General features: G+C 40.9%; 1 protein-coding gene across 2 annotated transcripts in view; it reads left to right on the top strand.

The window, feature by feature from the left end:
• Positions 1 to 1,675: 1,675 nt before the first annotated feature.
• The window catches only part of NAV3 (neuron navigator 3), an 853,828-nt gene continuing 846,718 nt past the window's right edge, over positions 1,676 to 8,785 (top strand). The window contains exon 1 of one of the 2 annotated variants that reach the window (XM_064376945.1): positions 1,676 to 1,802. The gene's annotated coding sequence lies outside the window, so the exon portion shown is untranslated. Of the gene's footprint in view, positions 1,803 to 2,287; positions 2,306 to 8,785 lie in introns of those variants that run through there. The other variant, XM_064376946.1, reaches the window with a different exon arrangement.

The following is an 8,785-nucleotide window of genomic DNA, read 5'->3' as shown; positions in this document are numbered from 1 at the left end:
AGAAACTGTTATATGCCATAACAAGAAATGTGGTCATTTTCCTGAAGGAAGTGGGGATGTATAGAAAGATGTTAGATTACGCTCATAATATTTATTTGGAAGGCTTGCTCTGCAAGCAAGATAGAAGAGCAATGTGAAGGAAGCGTGGAGGAGGTGACAGGAGTGGAGTTTAAGTTGGTAGGGAGATATAGGAAAGAAGTTGAAGACACTTGGGCTAGAATGTAGCATCCTTCCTATGTGTAGGGCTCATAAAAATGTATAGTGTAAAGCAGAACACAGAATATGAATCCTGCCCACAAGGTGTTGGTAATATAGATTGACTGTTTTCTGATAATGCCATCCATAGCTATGGAGCGTCTACTACTGTATGCCAGAGTGACTCTGGAATCAGTTTGGTTGATCTAGACAAGACCATAAGGACGGTCCCCTTACTACCTCTCCTCCAGGGGAAGGATTTGAGTTGAACCAGTACCTCAGAGACTGTTTAGTAATATAACACATGAAAGGTGATGGTTAGGACAGAAAAATAAATGGATTGCATTACAATTTCTCTGGTTCTCCAAATACGTGGTGGTCTCAAACCACGTGTATTGGTCAGCACATTCTCTTTGGGCTGCGTGTCGCAGAGAAATCTGAGTCTTATTTGTAACAGTGAAACAGTGAGAGACCTGTCCCCTGAAAGCTGTTTTTCAGCTAGGAATAGAAAAGAGCCAGGCTAGACTTTTCTTTCTGCTAGATCTTACTTATTCTCAGCAATAGAACCGACCTGTCTTTCTAGCTGCAGAGAAAGGGTGCGGGTAGGTGGGCAGGTTAGCCTGTGGATGCCTCTGGAGTAGAGGTTGGAATAGACCTTCAAGTCTGTCCTCCAGGATTCAGAGTGGGGGAGATAAAAGGAGACACTTCTTTGGCTAAGAGAGGAAGAGGAAAAAAAAAATCCAAAATATTTGACAGCTAAACCTTCCCACTACCACCTTCTTCCAAACCCATGCCTCTCCCCTTAGGGGGACATAAAATGAAGAGTGACCCTCACCCATCCCCCTTTTGTAGGTGTGTTTGGAATGAAAAAAGTCGGTGCATAAGGACGGAAACTAGAGCAGCTGAAAATAGGTGCAAGACTTGTTGAGCATACAAATCATTTCCCCCTTAGTCTCCAAGGGAGGAAAAAAAATCCCTCTTACTCTCTCCTTGCAGCCTGTGTTCTGCATTCGGGAGAGGAAGCTGAGGCTGGTCCTCAGGCGCTCCTCCTGCCGTCCCTGCAGGAAACTTTTCTCGCAGGGCCCGCTCCGTCCATCCCGCGCGGGTCCGAGACGGCGGGCCTCCGGTAGGCTCCTCTCCCGGGCAAGGGCCCAGACCCCGCGACGCGCCTGTCTCTTTAAATTCCAGCTGCGCGGCTGGGAAACAGCGCCACTCGCCGCCCAGGCCGGCTGGAGGCTGCGAGCGAGCTCGCGCTTTCGCTCCCGGCTGCGCGCCGCGGAGAGCTCGGCTCGGCCCGCGGGCTGCACGGCGGCGGCGGCGGCGGCGGCGGCGGCGGCGGCGGCGGCGGCGGCGGCGCGGGGCGGGGAGGCGCGGCCCGGCCGAGGAGGGAAGAAAGAGCGAGCCGGGCCGGGAGAGGCGCCGCGCCCGGTCCCGCGCCCGCTCTCAGCGGCCCGACCAGTTTCTTTCTGGGTGACAAGGATGTGCCTGGGTTGGCTTTTCTTTTTTTTTCTCTATCTCCTTAAGACGATTTCCATAGTAACCTGATCAAGTGGCTCAATATCGCAAACCTGAGGATTTCCGCGGCCCGCCGGCAAGACCTCGGCCAGGTAACGCTGCTATCGCCTCCTCTTCCATTGCAAACCGCTGCGCTCCTTGCAAAGTTCCTTTTGTGGAAAATCACCCAGCCCTACGGAGCCCGGGGTATTTGCAACAGCGTGTTCGTTTCCAGGTGCCTGCCACGGGTCTAGTCTCCTCCCTGCTGCTTCTCCAGGACCCAGGATCAGATTATTTTAAAAAATTGTTCTTGGTCGTCTCCCCCGCCCCCTCCCCTTCTTTATTTTTTTCCTCTTCGCTGCGCTCCTCTCGGCTTTTCCCCTGACACTAGTGATGGGGGCGCGGGGGGACGTCGGGGGTGGGGGTGGCCAGCGCGGTCCTGGGAGTGGCGGGTTCGGATGGGCTGGCTGCGGTGGGCCACTTTGGGCATCTCGTCATGGCCAGCGCCGGGGTCATGGAGAGGTCTGTCAGCGCCGGGGCGGCGGAACCCGAGGTCTCCAGACGAGTGAGGGAGGGATGCAGGCTTGGGGGTGATGGAGCGCTCGGCTGGTGGCTGGTAAGCGTCCATACATCATAGCTCTTCTTCCCACTCCCCCACCCCTCTTCTGGTTTCTCTCTTTCTCTTTCCCCGTCCTCATTTTTTCCTTCCTTTACTCACCACTTGCTTCATTCCATTTCCTATTTTTTTCTCCCCTCATTTCCTTTTTTTCCCTTTCCCCTTTAAAGAAAGGGGAATCCTTTGCAACCCTATCCTTCTGCCAACATGGAATAGCTGTGAAACCTACAGCGTGGCCACTTCAACCTGGTCGTTTTCAGACCCATCCTCATCCATCAACATATTTGTTTCCTGAGTCTATTGATTTCCGTGAATTCTGCAGAAATGCATTCTAAGCTAGGCGCCTGTATGTCAGAATCAGTTCTGCAGCTAGCTTCCGTGCTCCAAGTATGACATGTATTGTAAGGGCTGCATATGTTTTAAATCCATATTAGCCGTGGGTATTAATAAATGTAGCTTTGAAAAAATAGCCTTATTCTAGATAAACTTCCCTCTTAAATTACTGATATACTCTTCCCCCTCTTTGACATTTAATTTTAGGAAAGTTGGGAGACAGGTTCTTGTCCTCCAGTTTTTGAGGAACATGCAACTTCTATTATCTTAATTATCTCCTCTTTGAACGTCACTCACATTTGCATTACCCAGCCAGTGGAACTAGTGGGTCGTAATTAAGGTTCAGATGCTTGCTTCCAAAGTCCAAGCTGGCTGGAGTGCCAACCTCTGGTACAGGGTGCTAAGAGAACTGGAGAGCCAGGCAGACCTTGCTAAAGAATAAAGGCATAGCAACTCCTGTGTGAAATAGCGAGATCCAGACTTCAGTCCTGGAAACAAGAAAATACAATGAAACCAAGTTTTTAGTTTGTTTTTGGTTCTTAGCATGGGTACAACTAGGTAGGTATAAATCAGTACTTCTTAAAAACGATCCACTCTAGTTTAGAATCTATTCTCCCTTGTTTATGTTGAGGCACTTTCCTTACTATGGTTATATATATATTTTCTTTGAAACATGTCTGCATCATGTGAAAACAAAGGCAAAAACAGGATGACTTTCATTTGTCCACCAAAATTTTATTTCTGGTTATTTGATTTTTAAAAATCTAGTTGTTTTGCTCAAGTTTTCCTGAGATCAAAATATTTTACTTGGGAAAATGATTCTAATCAATGTTTTTCTTCCACTCTGTTTTAGAAGTGCATATAGTTTTTATAGAAAAAAGTCTCAGTTTGAGAGAGCTCTATTTGCCTCTTTTCCTTTGTCTGCACATTTGTATTTTAAATTCAACTATTAATATAGGATAAGGGACCTTAGGGCAGAGAATAGATCAGGCAGAAGGGAAACTACTGATATAATAGAAAATATGTGTAAACCAAGAGAAGTAGTTATTGGCATGCCACTCCACGCTATTGTTGTCTTTGTTTTTAGCCAATTTAAAGGCTGTACACTGAAAATGTATTATTTTCTTAATTCTTCACCTAATACTGTTTATACCCAAGATCATATTTATCCAGTTCAGATGAATATTTACAAAAGATTTAAAATTCCCTTGCCAGTGAAATCCAAATAGCATGTTTTTCTTCTAATATTTTCTTTCTAGTGAACAGTGATAGTAGTAATGGTCCTACATTATTGTTTTTATCTGACTTCCAATTTTGCTGTTTCCTGGGTGGGTGGGTTTTTCATGACACATTTACAAGATGCTCTTGGCTGGTTGGCTGGAATTCGAATGCACAACTAATTGTAGGTGAAATATAATGTTCATTTTCTCTTGTTCTTGGTTTGAGATGTCATGCCCTTTTGGTAAAACTTATATTTTGGTGTGACTGTCTTTATATGTGTGTATGTGTGTGAAGGATTTAACAAAGTCTGTTCTAATTAAGTGTTGTGTGATTTGAAGTTAAAAGGCATATTAGTGACAAGCCATAAATTTCTCTTATTTATAGTACATTTATCCTGAAACTCTTTTCCCCCTTGTGATTTCTTCCGTGCATGGATCATTTAATGAAAGGTTGGCAATGATGAGCTATTTTTTATAATGGGGAAAAAATCCCTCAAGTTTACTTAACAAGTCATATTTTTATACAGAGAGATTAGCAAATATTTCTGATCAAATATTTTAATGGACTGAATTGCTGACCACTGCTAATTACCAAGAATATATTTTCTTAATTCTGAAATTGCTCTATCTCTCAAGTTGTCTGGAGGACTCCAAGTGACTCATCTTGTAACCCATGGCAACAGGAAGTGGTTGTTCTGGGTGCAAGCTGAGGTATGGTCATACTTGGTTAGCACTCGGACTTGATATGAAAAGAATGAGTGTACTGGCTTTTTTGTATAGATGAACGTTAACTTTTTGACTTTAATCAGAACTACACATCCCAGGCCTTGTTTTGCAATGTCCCTTTGCTCTTCATTTACAGTAAGTCTTCACTTAACTTACTTGATAGGTTCTTGGAAACTGCAACTTTAGGCAAAGTGAAGTGTAATGAAATAATTTTTTCACAGTCTAATTGGTAGAAACAAGACTTAAGTTCCCATGGTATATTTCTGGTCACAAAAACATCACCAGACTTCTCAAAAACACTTTAATATTGAGCATTCAAATAAATGTAAGCTACGTATACATCTAAGAAAGATGACTAAAACCTAGATCAATATTTATCCAATTATTTTAGTTCAGGGTCATAGGTGGCTGGAGCCTAACCCAGTAGCTCAGGGCACAAGGTGGTAACCAGCCCTCGACAGGACACCCTACTCTTGCAGGGCACATTCACACATGCCCACACTCAGACCGGGACCATTTACATGCACCCATTCACCTACCATGCATATCTTTGATATGTGGCAGGAAGCAGAAGTACCTGGAGAAGATCCACACAGACATGAGGAGAATGTACAAACTCCACCCAGACAGTGGACCCAGCTGGGGATCAACATTTTGGCAACGTTATAATGAAATGACATTGACTGAAATGATGTTGTTCCAGGACCTGTTATACTTGGGGGGGCATTAGAACATTCTCAGAAAACAGATGTTCAATGCTGTCTTTTTAATGGAAAATAACTTATAGAGAAGTGTGCATGTGTGACATTGTCTGTAGCAGGAATCATTAGGAGGAGAATCAGACATGAGAGGTGGTGCCAACTTCAGGAATGTTGAGATTCAGGGAGCTGTGGATGGGAGCAGAAGCCAGGAGGCCAGGGTTAGTAGGGTCCTACTTCTTACTCAGTTATTCTTTTGATGGCCTCTTTATTCACAGATGTCACCTAGCTTTGTTTTCTCAAGAAAAAAATGAACATAATCTTTCCTGTTATGAATTCTCAAACATATGCATATTTGACACAGACACATAAGTGCACATATGTAGCAGTAATGGATACTAAATGACACACTCAGAAGAAGCAGAAAAGACTTCTGAATAGACTGGAGATCTTTCCTTGGACTATTGATGGATGGGTAATGATGTGGTTTTTCTTAAATTCAGAAGGCTAATATATTACTCTCTATGTTCTATGGATAAAGGCAGTAGATGCTCAAGGATGAATCACATAATGCGCATAATAAATCCAGCAGGTATTACCCTTTTACTTATGTGAATACAAGTGAGGAATACATTTATCCAAATTTAACCATTTACGACTTCTTTCCCTTCTCCCATTTTGTGAGCAAAAGTAAGTTTCTGAAAGGTTAAATGGACCTCAGGATGGGAAAAATCCCCAGAGCTATCTTTCTGCACAGACTTCATTTTTTCTCCCAAGTCTGACTGTCAACTATAATATCTGATATGAGCCTCTGGTGCTGATGTTTCCATAGGTCATCATCCTTCTGTGTCCCAGATGAAGTCTCAGGTCAAACATTACAATATCACAGATTCTGAATTTAATGCATCATTAAAGTTGGTTATGTAACCCAATGGCCTTGTTAAACTCCAGATTTTTAAAATTATATGTATTTACTGTTCTCTTATTTTAGAATGATTTCACAATGTTCAGAAGAAATAAGCCTGGTCCCTGCAAAGACTTTAAAAGCTGCTTGTTCACATCATTAGATTGTACAATGCTTGTACGATGACATTTTTTGCTAATCTATGCAACATTTTTGTAACAATTGTGCACATTTTAACTACGTCAGATAATCAGGACCTAGAGACTTCAAGATCTGGAAGCATTACTGGTGACATAGAGCAAAAGCTTTCTTGAGAATAGAAAGTCAGTGTTTTGACAAGAAGTGATTTATAACAGTTCAGGTATAGCCAGGAAGGTTTAAACCTTAAGTATTATTTCTTTCATCTTGATTCGTATATCTTTATATTTGATCTATTTAACCATATTAATAGAACTTTGGGTCTTATAGCCAGCTCTCATTTTTCTCTATTGGAAAAGATCTAAGTCCCCATCCTTCCTTGGTGGCTTTTGTTAGGTTTGTAGACATAGCATTGAAGAATGAATGGTACTTTTATACACTAATACTGCTAATATGACCATAAAATCATATCCCTTGGGAATTTTTTCCCTCAATCAAAAGAAGCATCTGTTATTGAATACAATCTTATGCCACCTTATTAAGATGTATCAAACACCCTGGTTGCCTTATTGTCTTGGTCCATTTTAACGCAGTATTGCCCAACAATCAAAGATGTAGCTTCTAGAGGAGATTTTGAGTTTGAATTGTTACTCTTCCACTTACTATATAGGTGATCTTGAGTAAACTTCTTAACCTGAGTCTCAATATCCCCATCTTTAAAATAGTTGCAGAGAATAATTTTTGTGTTGATTAAATGAGAGACTAATATTTAGGAGAGCTCCCAGCATGTAGCAAATATTCATTAGATATCAATTGCTATTATTATTGATGTTCCATACTGCTGATGTTGAAATGTACAGCAAGACCACAGTTATTTTCTGTTTGGATTTATTTTTCTTTTAAAGTCTGAATGTAAACTGTAATATTGTGCTTATTTACGTAGGAACTGTGATCTCTTCTCTTCCTCTCCCCCTCTCTACCTTAGCTTTTCCTCATAGTCTCAAGCTAAAAACAATGACCAGGTGCCTAAGAGATAAGAATGCTCTTTGTTTGAACTCATGGCATTTCAGTGACCTGGATGAGATTGGAAACTATTATTCTAAGTAAAGTAGCTCAGGAATGCAAAACCAAACATATGTTCTTACTCATAAGTGGGAGCTAAGCTGTGAGGATGCAAAGGCATAAGAATAACACAATGGACTTTGGGGACTCACGGGGAAGGGTGGGAAGGGGGTAAGGGATAAGACTATAAATAGGGTGGAGTGTGTACTGCTCAGGTGATGGGTGCACCAAAATCTCACAAATCACCACTAAAGAACTTACTCATGTAACCAAACGCCACCTGTTCCCCAATAACCTATGGACATAAAAAATTTAAAAAATACTGTTTTTTTGCAGGGGGCAGGTAAAGGGTGAGGGTAGACTCCGTTTTTGACTTTCCAGAAAAGTTTATCTCAACCTATTTTTTATATATGTAGTATGAAAGTTAACCAAGAATTTTTATTCAAAAGTTGAAATCAGGATTAGCTATCGTGTAATATGTTATAAAAACAACAAAATGTGACAAACATGAATCGCTGGCTTTAGTATTACAGAGCTGTTCACTTGTAAGCTGTGACTGCCTACTAAAACCCCAATGTAATCCTAAAACTACAGGTTTGCTAAAGAAAATTGTGGAATATTTTTTGTGTGAAGTCATTTGAAGTCTTATTTATGAGAAGATGTCATTTGGTAAGAGATGTAATATATCATTCTTAATTTATTTTTCTTTGTGTGCTCCAATATTCTGGGCTTCATTGCATAAGTAATTTTCTTTCATATTGAGATGTCCTTATCTTCAAAATGAATTATTGAATTATTATACCTATTTAAAAATTTTTATTATGGAAAGTTTTGAATGGACATGAAAGTAGGAATGATGATATGATGGATTTCAATGGATCCATCACTGAGTTTCCACAAGTTAGGTAACCTCTTCAGATCCTTTCCTGTTATTCTCTGACTATGAAAATTCTAATTCACTCTGATTTTGAGGATCTAGAATATCTGATTTTTAAATAATATGGATCTAAATATTATTTAAATACGGATAATATTGATGCTAAAATGATATAAACACCAAACATTTAATGGCAAGTCAGTAAACTAATGTATACAAAATGATAAGTGAAAAATGTGTTAGAACTGAGCAAATATAAGAAGTCAGGGTTAGAAAACACAAGATTAGTTTGATTCAGCATTTGAGCATCTCCTTGAAAGAGCTTATAAGATGTCATGATTAATTCCATATTATCATAAGTAAGAATACTTTTCAGGAAATTGGACAATAAATAGTTCTAAAAGTATGTTGAGCATTAATCTTTCATTAGGAAGCTCATCTGAAGATTGTAACAGCGAGCCTCGGAGATGGTCCCCAGTGATCTTTGCCTATTGCTATTCATGCTCTGTGAAGTCCCCTCCC

This window comes from Aotus nancymaae, unplaced genomic scaffold (genome assembly GCF_030222135.1).
Source record: "Aotus nancymaae isolate 86718 unplaced genomic scaffold, 86718_ANA_hifiasm-v0.15.2.pri h1tg000016l, whole genome shotgun sequence".
Taxonomy (NCBI): Eukaryota; Metazoa; Chordata; class Mammalia; order Primates; family Aotidae; genus Aotus; species Aotus nancymaae.
Note: the sequence above shows the minus strand (reverse complement) of the source record. Positions and strands in the feature narration are given on the sequence as shown.